General features: G+C 42.6%; 1 long non-coding RNA gene across 1 annotated transcript; it reads left to right on the top strand.

The window, feature by feature from the left end:
- The first annotated feature begins 4,930 nt into the window (after positions 1-4,930).
- On the top strand, positions 4,931-10,572 carry LOC135230715 (uncharacterized). The gene is made up of 3 exons (XR_010321359.1): positions 4,931-5,223; positions 6,525-7,419; positions 7,757-10,572. It is a non-coding gene; the product is annotated as an uncharacterized LOC135230715 (long non-coding RNA).
- The last annotated feature ends 6,944 nt before the right edge of the window (positions 10,573-17,516 follow it).

The raw sequence follows: 17,516 nt of genomic DNA, 5'->3' as shown, positions 1-17,516 counted from the left end.
CCCCCACGTAGCTCGGTGGTTCACTATCTGAAGATGAAGCATGAACTGTGTGACTGGGAAAGGATCCTGGGAGCTACGTGAAGAAGTCTTGGTCATCTCTGATCTTCACTTATACTTCCTTGATTCAGCTGCATATCCTTTACCTGGTGAAGCTATCTATCAAAAGCAGTAGGTCTACATGTGTCACAGATCTGCTCTGACTAAATCATAGGACAAAATTCATAATGTATGTTACATGATCGTGTTCAATTCTTCTATAACTAAAAGCTGTCGTTATTTATGATTTCTTTGCACTCAAGACCAGTGGCATTGTGATGTTAAAAACAGCTAACTCTTTGTTTTCACCTGAAAAACTAAGTTTACCATGATTCACCAGCTTTGGGTCCCTTTTAGGAATTATTTTGATGTTAGGCCCCTGTTGACATTGTCTGTGACCGATTATTCCTGTCACCTCTTGTCTGTGTGTCAGAGCTGGTTTAGGGCATCTTGACTTGAACTGGAAACCCTGGTGGCGTAGTGGTTAAATGCTACAGCTGCTAACCCAGGGGTTGGCAGTTCGAATCATCCAGGCGCTCCTTGGAAATTCTATGGGGCAATTCTACTCTGTCCTATAGGGCCGCTATGAGTCAGAATCAACTCAACGGCACTGGGTTTTAGGTTTTGACCTGAACTGAGCTTCTATGAAGAGGAGGCAAAGGATTCCCTACTGAGGAGCAATATGTAAACCATCAACAAGGGTCCCTGAGTTAGAAATGCCTCTGAAGCCATAAGACAGCACCAAGAAGGCCATGGTGGTGCTAACGCTGGATCTGACCCAGTACAAATGGGAAGAGAAGCTCTGGGGGTAGGATGGTAGCTCCTCTGGGCATTCCACATCCACCCTTCTAACTGGCTCCTCCCTCACCCATGGCAGTGAAGAGTTTCCTTAAGGTGTCTAGCCTGAGAATTTTTCTGGAAAGGAGAAAATCTGCCAGCAGACCTTCAAGAATCATGCAGATAAATCCAGATGCAAACAGCAGGGCAGACTAAAGGATCAGACTTGAGGTGAGGTCCTGGCCCTCAATGCCCACCCGCCTACCATGACCCAGACTGATGCCTGGATTGATTGTCCACATCTATGACTTTTCTCTGTGTACTTATCACTATTCATACAAATTCACTGTTTTTGGATTGAGTTGATATAATTTTAGCACCTGGGGGAAAATATGCGTATGACGGAATTTGTAAAAAAAAAAAAAAGACTAATGCACTTATTATGTAAAATAATCATTTGGAAATACAATATTTAAAAGATCAAAACACAGAAGGAAAATAGGCAAAGAATATGAACAATTTATAGAAGAGGCTTGTATGTACCCGTACTCACCAAGTCCACTCCGACTCATAGCAACCGTATAGGACAGAGAAGAACTGCCCTGTAGGGTTTCCAAGGAGCGCCCCGTGGATTTGAACTGCCAACCTTTTGGTTAGCAGCTGTAGCTCTTAGCCACTGCACCACCAGGGTTTCTTTTTCTATGTAAGTGGTTTCTAAATATAACTGAAGGTTCTTAACCTCACTGATTAGACACATGCAAAATAAAACTAAAGGGAGATATCCTTTTTCTTGGGTCAAGCTGACCATAATTCAAAAGTTTTTTGACATGCTCAGTGCTGACAATGTGGAGAAACAGATGTTGTCATATATTGTTCATACCCTCTGGAGGCCAATTGGACTGTGTACATATGTCTATAAATCTGTTTTCAGTTTTATTTTGCACGTGCCTTTTTTTTTTTTACTACTAGCTAGGTCAAGTACCTTCTGTTACATGTAGTAGCCACTTATATTTCTTCTTCTATAAGTTGTCTGTTCATATCCTTTGCCATTTTTCTTCAAATCTATATGTGTGTGTATACTGCAGATATCTCTTAACTCACCAATCTGATGTGCAGAAATGTACTTTCCAGAAATAATTTCACAATGAACAATGAACAGTGTTTTCACTGCAGCATTCCTCAAAATACTGGAAACAACTCAAATAATATTCAATAAGGAAGTTGTCATGAAAAAATCTCCAAGGTATTTTAAGTGGCAAAAAAAAAAAAAACTAATATATAGAGCACAACAGCATAAACAATTTAAATGATTTGTGTAAAAAAGCTGAGACAATAAGAACTCACATTCACGTATGCTGGAATTTTCGTAAAGAAATAGCATAAGAATACATCATAATTAATAAACAATACTTGAAGACTGGGCAAGGAGATCAGGGCAGATTAGGAAATGGGATAAGAGTACAAATTTTCACTCTATACCTTTCTATACAGTTTTTGAAAGTGTTGAACTCTGTTAATAGATTAGCAATTCAAAATCTAAATCAAAATTCCACTAAGGAAAACACAAGTCATCTGTTAGTCTCAACAGAAAGAGACCATCCATTGCTGTGTAGAATCCAAACAATGGAAGGGATTTAGCTGTCACCTGGCCCAAGTTTTCACTTCACAGATGAGTAAACCAAGGCCATCAACCTTGTGTGACTCGATGCAGAAATACCAGGAGAGCAATGGCAGTTCCTGCCTCTTGACTTCTTCCCAGCACGGGGAGCTTTATCATCTGGTTCCACCTTGTTTTTCTGTCCATTCCCCACCCTCCTCTCCACAGTCTTGGCTTCTGAGGGTGGGGAGCACTTTAGACCTCAGAGCGAAGGCAAATCATTCCAACATCCAGCCTCTGGATGTCCACTTCTCAGCCCTGACTTCCTGCTTCTCTGGACGTCCTGTCCCCTCACTCTCTGGCTTGCGGCTTCTAGTTTCATTGCCCACTTCAAGCCTTCCTCCTTTTTTCAGAAGACCCATGTCCACTCCCTCCTTGGGCTTTCTGACCTCAGCACTTTCAGGCTGCTTGTATCTTGACCCTGCCTGTTCCCCGACTCTGACCTCTAAGAGGTCAGCTTCTTGTTGGCCACTTAGCACCTTTTCTTAAAGACACCCAGTTAATATGAGAAAGCTACTTTCTGAATACAAAGGGTGAGAGTGTAACAGTGAATTGTACTAACAGACCTTAGCATCCTGATGCATACTTTGCCACTTTTGTGACATACATCTAGCAGAAATTGAAAGGTCCCTTTGAGCCAATCAGAGAATTCATTCATTTTGTGAAAATTTGGAGAATTGTACATATATGCACACTTTTCTGTTTATTATACTTGACTATAATGTTTAAAAAAAGCTATCTACCAATTTAAGTATACCTACTGCTCACTTGGAGCCCTGGTGGCACAGTGGTTAAAAGCTTGGTTGCTAATCAAAAGGTCACTAGTTTGAATCCATCAGTTGCTCCTTGGAAACCCTATGGAGCACTTCTGCTCTGTCCTATAGGGTGGCTATGAGTCAGAATTGACTTGACGCCAACAAGGTTTTTTGCATTCCTTACTTGGAGCCCTGGTGGCTCGGTGGTTAAGAGATCGGCTGCCAACCAAAAGGTCAGCAGTTTGAATCCACCAGCCATTCATTTGAAACCCTATAGGGCAGTTCTACTCTGTCCTATAGAATGGCAACAGGTTTGGGTTTTTTTGTTGTTGTTTATTTCTCGTTAACGTGGTTCCGTTCCAAAGACCAGATCATAAGGTGAAAATCTGTGCTATATGAGAGTTGGGGTGGCAGCTTGCCTTGGGACAGTATCACTCCTGCTTGGTCATCTCCGGGCGGGACACTCCCAGCACATCTTAGGATGCGCCTGCTGTGGCAGGAACCCCCTCCCACCACGCCTTCCCTACCACCTTGAAGCCTGCAGGGGTTAGAGGGGGTGGTGGTGGTAGTCAGGGGTTGCCCACTGCCTCCAGAGCAGCAGGGGCCCACCATCACCTGGCCACGCCTCAAGCCTCTGCATGGACCCCCATGCCTCACCTCTCTACCTTTCAACTCCTCTGGCCCCAGGGACAGGCCTCAATGGCTGGTGGCTCCCAGACCTGTGGGCAGGTGAAGCCTGGCCACCTTGGCCTGGAGGTGGCGGCAGAGGTGGCAGAGTCCTCTTTGAAATAAGATTTCCAAGCACCCCTTCCCCACTCCTGCAGCTCTGGCTCTGGCCGCCTCCTCGAAATCCAGCTGCCCCGGGCTACTGCACACCACGGGCCCCACACTCGCTGCAAGCACTCTAGCGGGTGGCCCTCGAGGCCTCTCTTCCTCTTGCAAACCTCACCCTCCTTCTCTTCTCCCTCTCATCTAGGCTTCTCCTGAATGGGAAAAATAGTTGGATAGATTTTTCACTAGTGTCGTAAATGCGAAACGTCATAACTAGATAGTCAAAAAGTGAGTAGTTGTGTATGTCTTATTTAGTAATTTATGTTCTGTTAATAATGTCTAATTTTAGCATTCTCTGTCACAGACATCCCAAAGACAGAATTTGGTTTGCTAACGCTGGATTGCTTATGCAGCCAGTAGAGTGCCTTGTTTTTAGCAGACATTAATTAGGTAATATATCATTTTTTCCATAGGTCCCTTAAAATTCCGACATTCTTTTCAAAACTATAATGAGATAGCATTTCACTTCCATTTAGAGGATTTTTTAAAAGTGGAAAATAAATGTTGGCAAGAACGTAGTGAAATGGAAATACTTATCTATCGTTGGTGGGAATGCAAGATGGTGCGGCCCTACTGGGACGAGTCCTCAAAAAACTAAAAACAAACTGATAGCCAAGGCAGCCAGAAGCTGCTTAAAAAATACCCATTATCAGACCAAGTGGAACCTGACCCCTGCTGTCTATTGTCCTCAAAGGACTAGATGTGGATCAAGCCAGTCAAACTCAGTTTACTAGCCTACATTCCAAAGAAAAAAAATGCAATTTGTCTTAACGTGCCTGCACACCATGGTAACCTATGTAGTTCATAATGTTTGCATGTACTTCCTTATGAGAGATGGCATAAAAGGTTCTGACTCCCTTTGTTCAGGGACCTTGATTTGAGATATACACTCCCTTACTTCTTGCCTGCTCACTTGCAATAAACTCTTTTCCTCCCTCCTCACCTTGGTGTGTCTTTATTGAAGAGAGGCCTCACCGAGCAGGACCTACTTTGGGTAACGAATTCTGGCAACTCCAGATGGGACCACCACAGCACTGCCTGATTCTTGAGTGTAGATTCATTTTGGCCCTCAAGGTTGGAGCTGACCTCAGGCCCCTCAGTGGCAGACTACAGGAGGAGAAAGGGAAATGTGTCACGTGCCCCAAGAAGAGGGAAGAAACTCCCTTGGTGAGTACAGAAATATGTCCTGTTGTTCAGAAAGTGGATAGACCATAGATCTGGTAATGCTTAGCCAGTGAAGGTCAGGTCAAACACTTTCATTCTGAACAGTTGTCTGTGACTCCAGGTTTGGCACAGAAATAAATCCTACTTGTAGAAAAGTAGATAGAATATAGATTCTGGTAATGCTTAGCCAGTGAAGGTCAGGTCAAATTTTTTTGTTTTAAATAGCCATTCTGTAGTTTTAGGTTTTGGTATCATGGGAAATAATTTGAGCATTCCGGAATGTAGTCCTCTAGGGTATATTTTAAAGAATTGGTCTTATTTTGGAAATGATCCAATAAAAAAGCCTAAAATGGAATTTTTTTGTAACGCTACCAGGTCTGAGAATGGGTCCTTAAATCATATACCGTACTGGAGTTAGATTTGTTCTGTACTAAAACAAAGGGGGATGAAAAAATGTATGAAGCTTTTATGCCGTTGCAGCAAAACAAGAATTTGTGGGAACAATGTAAAATCATGGTCCAAACTGAAGTTAAAACCCCTGTTCTGTCTAGTCCTCCGGATGAGGACCCTGTAGGTCATAGGTCTCCCCTTTATCCTGTAAAGGGTTAGCCCCTGAGGCCTCCAGTGCTGAGACGCTTTCCCGGGTGGGCACGTACTTGAAATGGCTCCCAATTTGGTTGTGGGGGGGCGGGCGGCCAGAACCCTCAATGGGGCTATATCCATTAAGGCAACGCCCTGTGCTAGGTGGTAGAGGTCAGACATCACCTCCAAGTCATTTTTACAGTTGCGTCAGGAGCAGGATTCTTTGCAATGGCTCCAGACGCATGCAAACATGGAACTTTGTAATAGGAAGAGCCAAGGTGCTTGGGAAGTGAAACTTTTTGGATGGTTACTTTGGTTGTTGGGGAAAAGGGTTACTTTGGTCTGGGGAAAAAGCCAGGCTAGATAAGCAAGATGATTGATAGAGGGCTGGGGTCTACTGATTCCACTCAGCCAGAGGCCCAAGGCCATGTGCATATAAATGGGAATAGTTAAGGTATAGAGAAAACTAAACTGGAATGTTTTAAAAGGGTTATGTGTTTAGGATTATGCATTTATCTGAATGTACTGTGGATATTGAGTGCTTCTCCTATTTAATGTTGTAAAGCACACCCAAATGTATGGTAGAAATGAATATTGGGTATTATAGCTTACAGACAGCATGTAACTCTGCCTTCAGCCAATTGAATATGCTAAAAGGGGGACAAGGATTTGCCAGGAAGAAACACAGGTTTTTTGTTTCAAGCCAATAGCCCTGTGTATAGTGGGGACTTAAGTCAAAAACCTGAGCTCCACCACATATGCATTTGAAGAGACATGCAGAACCACCCAGAACTGCTGAGAGAACAGAAGATGTGCTTTTGAAGCCAGGCTCTGCAGGGGGAAAAAAAAGGTGACTATTTTGCTTTTTGAATTTCAAGCAAGCAGTTTGCTGTTGGATGCATCGAGGCAGGGAAAGTCAGTGTTCATCAGAAAGAGCTCCCTTCCAGAACTGGAAGTTAAAGGGATCCAATGAGTAGACACCTTGGTCTCCTCACTTGTGACCTGGATCCACTAATGAGTGGAAGAAGGGGAAGAGCAGCAATGAAGATATGAGCTGACTTTAGACGTGCTCCATTAACACCCATTAACCCAGCTCACCTGGGCTAGGGAAAAACCAATGCATGTGGTGTAAAAAAGAAGGGCATTGGGAAAGAGAATACCCTGAGAGACATAGAGCCCAAAATGAACCTGAAAGCGTTATGAAACAACAAGAGGAAGAGGTGGACTGAGAGGGACCAGGGGCCAATCTTATTCCTGTTTCCCTTAAAGACCCCCTGGTTAAAATAAATGTTGGGGAGAAATGATTGACTTTTTATTGGACACTGGAGCCAACTATTTGGTTATTAACAATATGAAAGGACCCTTATCAAAGAAATCAATACCTGTGGTGGGAGTTATGGGAAGAAAGCTTACTAAGAATTTTATTCAACCCATGGAGTGTTGTTTGGATTACCTGCTTCCGCAGGAAATGATAATGGACTCTACTTCATAGCTGACGTAACCCAAAAAGTTGTATGTTTTTTGGACATCAAATGGTGACTACATGCAGGCTGGAGACCACAATCCAGTGGAAAGATTTCAAGAATGAACCAGACACTTAAAAGACACATAGCAAAGGTATGTCGAAAAGCAAAATTCACATGGATACAAGCTCTCCCTATAACACTGTTTAGGGTTAGGGCAGCTCCCAGAAGCAAGCTCAAATTAAGCCCTTTTGAGTTAATCTGTTGGAAACCCTGGTGGCGTAGTGGTTAAGTGCTACGGCTGCTAACCAAAAGGTCAGCAGTTCGAATCCGCCAGGTGCTCCTTTGAAACTCTACGAATCGACTGGACGGCAATGGCTTTGGTTAATGGGAAGCCGCTCCTGAAAGATCACGGACTGATGAATGGTGACCATTTAATTGTATTAAAAGTATTTGAGTTCTTTGTCTGCTACGCTTTATTTTCTCCACAGATACGCCCTTGCCAGCCAAGAATACCCTCCTGAGGTGATGGTCCACCCATTTCAACCTGGAAATTTGGTCCTGCTGTGTGCCTGGAAAGATGAGCTTCTCCAGCCCAAGTGGAAAGGACCCTTCGAGGTGCTTCTCACTACCCATATGGCAGGCAAACTGAAGGGAGTCGAACCTCGGATTCACCACACCTGGTTGAAAGTGGCACCTGCCGCAGACACTGACCCTACAACGACAACTCTTCAGGACGACTGGAACTGTAAGCCGTTACAAGACCTGAAGTATCTGTTTAAGAGACTGTGAGTTTTTAGCCTATAGTGTTTGTTAACTGTGTTGTTTTCTTTCCTGTTCATATTTCACATGTTTAAGATAGTAGGTCTCTTAAACTAGACCCTGTTTCATCCAAATATGAAGCTGTAGTACCTCACCTTCATTCTTCTTTTACTGTGTCCCTCACATGGTCATGGCATAGTAATGCTTTTGTCAGATCAGCTCAATCAGTAGCAAGTGTGACAAACATGACTAAACGCTGGATTTGTAATATGTCAGAAAGCTATTTCGCTTCATGTTTCTAACCAAGATAGGTCAAATATCTTTGACTGGCTCACCTCCTGGTTACCTAACTATAACTGGCTAAAGCATTTGTTTACTATTTTTATTTTTCTAAATCATAACAGGACTTTTTGTCTGCTGTTCTATACAGTACAATCTCCCACATCCAGGAGCTGTTTCCCAAATTACAAAATGCTCTCCACAACCCAGGGACTATAGCTTATCACCATATCCCCAAAGAAAAGGGGGAGTGACAGCTAATGCAGCCAGAAACTGCTTACTCATTATCAAGCAAAACCTTAAGTGATAGTAATGAGTTGGCTTAATTGGGTGCTGCTCAGACCAGTTGGAACCTACCCCATCCTGTCCATTTTCCTCAAAGCACTGGGTGTGGCTCAAGCCTGCCAAACCCAGCTTACGAGCCTACATGCCACGGGAAAAAAATGCAATCTGTCTTACTGCCCCTGTGTGTCCTGATAACCTATGTAGTCCATAATGTTTGTATGTACTTCCTTGTGAGAGACTGTATAAAAGGCTCTGCCTCCCTTTGTTTGGGGAAGTTGATTTGAGGTATACACCTCCTTGCTCCTTGCCTGTGCACTTGCAATAAACACTCTTCCTCTCTCCTCATGTCGGTGTGTCTTTACTGTCGAGAAGCCACCCTGAGCAGGACCTGCTTTGGGTAACAGAACCATAGGACCCAGCAATTCCACCGCTAGAAATATTCCTAAGGGACTGGAAAGCAGCAATCAGAAGAGACATATGTGTACCAGTGTTAATTACAGAATTATTTACAATAGCCAAAAGGTGGAAACAACCTAAATGCCCATCATAGGATGTATGTTGCTGTTGTTGTTAGGTGCCGTTGAGTCAGTTCCGACTCATAGAAACCCTATGCACAACCGAATGAAACTGCCTGAGCCTGCACCATCCTCACAATTGTTGCTATGCTTGAGCCCATTGTTCCAGCCACTGTGTGAATTCATCTCTTTGAGGCTCTTCCTCTTCTTGGCTGACCCTCTACTTTACCAAGCACATGTCCTTCTCCAGGGACTGATCTCTACTGATAACCTATCCAAAGTATGTGAGATGTAGTCTCCCCATCCTTTCTTCTAAGGAGCATTCTGATTGTACTTCTTCCAAGACATATTTGTTCGTTCTTTTGGCAGTTCATGGTATATTCAATATTCTTTGCCAACGCCACAATTCAAAGGTGTCAATTCTTCTTTGGTCTTCCTTATTCATCGTCCAGCTTTCACATGCATATGATGTGATTGAAAACACCATGGCTTGTGTCAGGTGCACCTTAATCTTAAAGGTGACATTTTGCTTTTCAACACTTTAAAGAGGTCTTTTGGAGCAGATTTGCCCAATGAGATGTGTCTTTCGATTTCTTGACTGCTGCTTCCATGGCTGTTGATTGTGGATCCAAGTAAAATGAAATCCTTGACAACCTCAATCTTTTCTCCATTTATCCATGATGTTGCTTATTAATCCAGTTGTGAGGATTTTTGTTTTCTTTATGTTGAGGTGTAATCCATGGTGAAGTCTGTGGTCTTCGATCTTAACAAAATGTGGCACATACATGCAATGGAATACTACTCAGCCAGAGAAAAAAATGAAGTCCTGATACATGCTAACACATGGATGGAGATTGAAAACATACTGAGTGAAATAAGTCAATCACAAAAGGACGAATATAGCATGACCTCCCTATGTAAAAAGACAAGAACAGGCAAATGTATAGGGATCAAAGTTTATTAGTGGTTACCAGGGAGGGCAGGACCTTTTCTTTCCTTCAGTGCCTGGAATAGTGCTTTGTACATAGGAGGTGATTTCAAGAGTGAATGAAATACTGATTTCCTAAGCCACGCCACACTCTTATAGTGTTTAAATGTGTGTGTGTCATTCTTCAAAACTCCTCTTTGAGATTCTGTAGGTAAGAGCCAGAGAACCCTTTGAATTTGGTAAAATTAGCATTAGTTCAGGAGCCATAATGTTGAGCTGGACATCTTCCACTCACTTAGTATCAGAGTCTTTTCAAGTTTATCTCCTAAACCAAATGATTTTCCATGTCTAACTGCTTTCTTTCCTAGTGCTCGATGCTTTCGCTCTCTCCTGGACTACACAGTCAACTCCTATTCCTATTTATCCCTGTCGTGCAGCCAGAGTAACTTTTGAAAAAATAGAACCTTAAGGGCACTCACTGGGCCCGTAATGTTCTGTGTGTTCTTGCTGTTAAATATCATTTTTATGCAAGTAACACATGCCTTCTACCTTTGTTTGCCAACCACACCCTCCTCCCTCAAGGTATTTTCATAAGTGCACTAGTTACTTTTTTTTTTTTTTTTACAGCAATATGTAAAAAAATTGGCCTAGTGGCACTTATGAAAATACCTCGCAGCGGGAGGGCATGATTGGCAAACAAATGTAGAAGGTGCATGTTATTTGCATAAAAATATGGTACTTCGACATCTTTCTTGCAAACCGTGCTCCCCAAACTCTATACTCTAGCCACATTTTTTAAACCCCTCCTGCCACTGAACCTTTACTTATGTGGTTCCATCTTCCTAGAATGTTCTACCCAACTGCCTTCCGGAGCAGTTAACTGGTGTCCTTCAGATCCCACCGTAACTGAAACTATGTAATGGTAGCCCTCCCTCCTCAAAACCAGTGCTTATGCCATTATCATTCTTTCTCACGGCCTGGTGTACAGTGCATCGTTTCATTTTCCACAGTTGTCGTTTCACATTCATTTCTGTGATACTTTGATTAAAATCATCTATCCTATCAAGATGTTGAACTCCCTCCCTGAGACTATATTTGACTTTAGTCTCTGCCTTGCCCCATGGTATGTGTTCATGAATGTTCAGTTTATTGCTTGAATACTTCAACTACCCTTTCTGGTCCCCATGTTGCCCATACAGAAGCTCAATGAAAGCAGATACACTGTATACAGTCTCTCGACATTTGTTATGGGGTCATGTCAATGTGGACCTTGCACACTATTTTAGGAAGAACCTGTGGGTAAATGAGGCCTACTGTAACACGGTAGTGTCAGAAGTCACCTGATCTCAGGGGGATAATGAGAATCACCATCAGGATCAGCCCTAAGCTGATTTCTATGAAGTAGATGTCAGATGTAGATCTACTCTCCAAACTTTTTACCAATTCTGATAGCAGCTGTCCCTCCCATGGCACTCTCTACTTCTCTGCTAAAAAAAAAACCAAACCCAGTGCCATTGAGTCGATTCTGACTCATAGCAACCCTATAGGACAGAGTAGAACTGCCCCATAGAGTTTTCAATGAGCGCCTGGTGGATTCGAACTGCCAACCCTTTGGTTAGCAGCTGTAGCACTTAACCACCATGCCACCAGGGTTCTCTGCTGGGTTCTGTAATTCATTGTGATAGCCACACAGAACTTACAGACCACACTCATGATTATGGGGTTTATTAGGGAAGCAATAGGTTACAATTCAGGATCAGGATCAACAGGAACAATTCAGGAGACAGGATACAGTTCATCAATCATGACAGCTTCCAACCAATACGCCTCTCAGTTCCTTCTCAACTGTGTATGCAGGCAGGCTGCACTGGAGCATCTGCTGCCAGTCCCTGCTTGGGCCAGCCCTAAGCTGAGCTACAGCTCTTTTGGCTACGCCGTTAAGAGCTTAGAGAAACCCACTCCACCACTAAGCCTCCTGCCTGAAGGCGCTCAGTTCTCTCTCTGTGTCAGCGAAGGCACTGCAGCTGCCCTAATCCATGGGCCGGGAAGACCACTGCAGCCTTTTCACACCAATCTCCTGGTTCTTACCACTTGTGCCATCTTGCACGACCTAGTGCTGTCTCCCGTGTCACAGCTTTCTCTGTCTCCTGGGTCTAGGAGGTTCTTGGTGCAGGGATTCTGGGTTCAAAGAATGTGCTTTGCTCCCAGCTCTTCTTAATGGCAGAGAGGTCCCCCCTGTGGGATTGACTCTTTTATAAGCCTATTCCTCCTACCAAGATACAAACAGACCAATCACCTCAGTAGATGACAAGCACCTTATTTGCATAGTAAACTGTCCAATCCCTTTTAAGATTGTAGCTTAGCAAATTATCATGACAGAACTACAAACCCAGAGCCAGAAAGGCCATATACAAAGAGAAACCTGTTGCAATGCACTCACTGAGTAATGAATAGCATTCCAAATTCAGAAGAGCAGAAGGGCATTCAGAGACAGAAATGACAGCATGAACAAATGATGCAATAGAAGAGAAACTAAGCAGTGTCCTTTTACTAAGATGCAAGATATCTACACACATCCATAATCCAGATAGTGGGCAGAGATCAATACAGGCGTAAAGAAGGCAGTCGTGAAAGGACAGGCTCCAGAAAGTGCCTGATAACTACAGGTATTATGGAGGCAGCTGTGATAGAATCTGTGATTCTAAAGCTAGAAGCCATAAAAAGCAAATTTTCAGATACAGGTGATGTCTACCAGCCTCAACCTGTAACCGAACACCTCTTGGGTTAGCCAGTTGAAATAAGACGGATACCAGTTGCAAGGAGAACAGAAAGTGGCAAGTTTTATTGTCTGCACAGACAAGGAGCAACGTGGGGCCTAGCGACAAAAAGACTGGCGTGCTCCCTGTCTGAAAGGGTTAGGGAGCTTTTTATTTCTGTGAGTCCTAGAGGGCAGGTACTGACACCCTGAACCCTCCAATGTCCAAATTTGGAGGCCTGAATGCTGACTTGTCCTTTATAGGATGTCCGTGTTGTAGGACTCCTTCTTAAAGGGGCCCAGGTGAAAGTGTGGGCTGAAGAATATCTTCCCTTCTGCTGATGATTGGGTCCAGAGTTAGTCTGCACCTAATGCTGATTCACTCTCCATAGGATGTCCACGTTTTGGGCTGAAGAATATCTTCCCTTCCAGTGATGATTGGGTCCGGGTCAGTCTGCACAGGTGCCAGGATCTGGCTTGAACTGGCTCAGTGGGCACAGTTATCAACTGTCAGCATTTCCTGGAAAATTTTGCTGAAAACAAGCTGTGGTTAGCAAGAGTAGTAACACAGGAAACAAGGGAGAGGGGAGGGGTATGTGTGCATGGTTTCAATCCCATCTCTGACAGGTGTGTGAGTGTGTGTGTGGTTTCAAACCCACACTACTTATATGACATTCATTACTCTTGTTGTAATAGATTCTGTCTTTATTATCATTTCCTTCTTGGCAAGTTTTAGCCAGAAGTCCTGTCCATGTCAAGCCTCAGAATGGTCCTGTATCCCTCCCAACTTGATGTGAAGGTGAATTCTTCTGATTTGACTTTTTGGCCCAGGACTTCAGGTTGTGTACGGGATGCTTTTATAGTTTCATGATTTCTTGTCATGATAGCCCTCCAGGTTCATCATCTGGAGGTTTGGACACATTCCCCTTAAGATTCTCAGTTTTTGCTTCCTTGGTTCCAGCTTTTACTTTGGTGAGAAATTGTCTTGCAGGTCCTGGTGCTTTTACCAGGATAACAATGGAACATGAAGAAATTCACACACCTATGCCTTCAGGAGCTCACAGTTAAATAACTAGCCTTTTATCTCCCTGTAAAATGTCCAGGCAGAATCTTCAGAATTACAATAGTCAAGATCTCTGAGGAGACACTGGAAACAAAGTCAAATGTCTAATCAGTCTTGCAGGTAAGAAAAGAGAATATCTGTGAGAGGAACAATGAACAGCTTAATCATGTGGGCCTAAGGATCACTCAGTTTGCTCAGAAGTGGGTAATTGTTCTTTAGCCCAGTCTTGGATGTCTGTTTGGCTAAAGATAAGGTAGAAGCCCGGGCTGATATGCTAATGGTAGCCTAAAGCCAGATTCTCTCCAGCCCAACTCTGAATCCTGGAGGCAGAAAACAACAGGTCATTAACTGTCACCCAGTTCTTACTTGTCATGGCACGTACAGACTCTCCCTCCCCAACTCTGCTCCAGCCTCTGTGGTCTACATGGCTGTTCCTGGACATGCCAGGTACATTTCTGACTCAAGTCCACTGCACTAGCTACTTATTCCTCTGCTGAACATTCCTCACCCAGGTAGTCATTAGGCAAACTACCTTACTACCTTTCACTTTCTTGCTTAAATGTTACTTTTTCAGTAAGTTGTTCTTTGACCACCCTATTTAAAATTAAAACTTCCCTCACATTGTATGTATCCTAAACCCATTTTCTGTTTTACTTATCTTTTAGAACTTATCACAAACTAATATACCATAAATTTTCTTATTATATTTGTTTTTTGTTACCTTCTTTTTTGCAGTATAAGGTTCATGAGGGCATAAGTTTTGGTTTTTTAAATTCCCTTCAACACTGCTTGGCACATATTTGTTGAATGAATGGATGGATGATGGAGACAAGATCATTTGAGAATATCCATTTTAGAAAGCCATTTCCTGACAGTGTGTTAGTCAATGCTGGAAGGAAATTGAAGCTTCAAAAAAAAAAAAAAGAGAGAGAAGGAACTTGATGTCATAAAGACTACACTTTCTTTATTATTCTCCATTTATTTTTCTGACAAGTGGAACCACAGGGACTCTAAGGAACGGTAGTCCTATGAGTGTCACAGACATCTTTCTTCGTGTAAAGTCTATATGAATAAGATTCTTTAGGAAACGTTCAAGCCATCGGGTGGATTTATTATCTCTAAATACAACATCTAGTATGGAAGGCTCTATGAATGTAAAAACATCACACAAGCCATACTGTTCAGAGGACTTCCTGTGATAATCACTACCAGACACAAATGTGAGGTGCAAGTTGTCCTTCATTCTGTCATTTCCTCACCGCCCCACTCGTTCATTCTGACAATATTCCTTGGGTTTCTATATGGGAAGACCAAGTTGTCCCATTTTATCTGAAACTTCCAAATTTTAGCACTGATAGTTCTGAATCCCAGGAAACCCATTGGTGCTGGGCAAAACAGCATGGTTGGCTTACCCTATTCTTTAGAAGAAATGCAAAGATTATCAGAAGAAAAGTTGATGATTAGCATGAGATGTTCACCTTATAATAACTCAGAAAACTTAAACCTATAAAACTGAGCACTTTCCCTCACTCCATACCCTGAGTTATCTAAGCCTACAGTGGGAATGTGAGCGTTTGGGGTGCTTAGGACTCTTCTACTTCAAGCTTAGCCACATTGAACAGAGGACAAAAATACCCTTAGTCTGACTTCTCCTGGTTGACCTTCACAGATCCTACATTTACTCTTTGAGGTTTCTTTCACATATAGGTTTATGAAATGATAAGTTTTGTTTTATGAAAAGCGTTCTTTTACCCAGGACACTAAGGTTCATTTTATTAAGGTAGAAACCTATGTGCTTTATAACCATAAATATATAATTTTAAATACACCTTTGGATAAGCCTTAATTTATAACTAACATTTAGCAGTTGCTTGTTTTGTTTCATATAATTGTATCAAAACAAAAAACATAACCTGCTACCATCGAGTCTATTCCAACTCATAGATGTATCTAGCAGGTCAAATACTGTATGACCTCATTTATATAAACAAAAAAGAACAGGCAAATGTATAGATACCAAAGTTTATTAGTGGTTACCAGAGGCTGCAAGGAGAAGGAAGTGGGGAGGGTTGTTGCTTATGGAACACTGAGTTTTCATTTACTGAGATGGAAAAATCTCATTGATTAAGGATAAGGGTTGCACAGCCAATTAATGTAATTGAAATCAATAAGTTGTATACCCATAAAAAGTTGAATTGGCAAATGTTGTGTGATACATATATTTACAAAAACAACAACAATAAAGAGCAGCTGCTGAGGCTTCTTACGTACAACCAGATACCTTGTCTTAGGCTGTGTTCTCTACAGAAGCAAAATCAGTGAAGCGTGTGTGTGTGTACATACATATATATATACATACATATATTTATAGACAGAGAGATTTATCTCAAGCAAATGCCTCATGTGGTTGTAGAAGCTGGCAAGTCCCAAGTCCATGGGTCAGGCATCAGGCTGGAGGCTTATCTTGACTCATGTAGCTGCGAGGGCTGACAAACCCAAGACCAGCAGGTCAGAAGACAGGCTACCAGCTCACGGACTGTGGAGGCTGACAAATCCAAGATCAGAAGGTAAGACAGCAGGCTACTGGTTCAAGTCCCATGAACTGGACGTCACATGACAATGAGCAGGGAATGGTTTTGAAATAATATAATCTATCTCAGTCCAAGCTTCTGTTCAAAATTATTCAGTTCACTCTCTGCACACAAACTATACTTACTCTCTTCCCAAGTGAGCCAACTCAGAAATTCCATTTAATCACAGCACCGGACCTGATGTTCATAATTTTTTATATTATCTCATCTGTGTGAATATGGCTTTTCCTGCTCCAGAAACACATGAAATAGTAAGATAAGGTGTCTGCTCCCCCATGCACACCCAACACATTATGTTAGAACATGCACAAGATAACTATAGAGGAAACACAAAGTCATTGCTAGTTCAAGGAAGTCTGAAATCATGTGAGCAGCTATTTAAAATGGTTTACACTCAACTACTAACCTAACAACGATTGTGAAGATGGTGCAGGACCGGGCAGTGTTTTGTTCTGTTGTATGTAGGGTTGCTATGTTGCTATGAGTCAGAACCCACTCAACACCACCTAACAACAGCCACACTAACCTAAAAGTTGTCAGTTCAAACTCACCCAGCAGTACTGCAAAGAAAGGCCTGGCAATCTGCTTCCATTAAGATTATAGCCAAGAAAACCATATGGAGCAGTTCTACTCTGTAACACCTGGGGTCACCATAAGTCAGAATTAGCTGGATGGCAATGGGTTCGGTTTTTTTGGTTTATACTTGGGCAATGAATAAAAAACGAAAGAACAGAACAACAACAACAAAAAAAACACCAGTTGCCATCAAGTTGATTCTGACTCATGGAAACCCCATGTGTGTCAGAGTAGGACTGTTCCATAGGGTTTTCAATGGCTGATTTTTTAGAAGTAGATCACCAGGCCTTCATTCCGAAGCTTCCCTGGGATGACTTGAATTGCCAACCTTTTGGTTAGCAACCAGGAGTGTTAACCATTTGCATCATCCAAGGACACCAGGGCAGTGCACAAACCAAAAAAACCCAAAAAACCAAACCCTTTGCCATCGAGTCTATTCCAACTCATAGCGACCCTATAGGACAGAGTAGAACTGCCCCATAGAGTTTCCAAGGGGC

Source organism: Loxodonta africana, chromosome 1, assembly GCF_030014295.1.
Source record: "Loxodonta africana isolate mLoxAfr1 chromosome 1, mLoxAfr1.hap2, whole genome shotgun sequence".
NCBI classification, from domain to species: Eukaryota; Metazoa; Chordata; class Mammalia; order Proboscidea; family Elephantidae; genus Loxodonta; species Loxodonta africana.
This window is presented reverse-complemented; position numbering and strand designations above follow the sequence as displayed.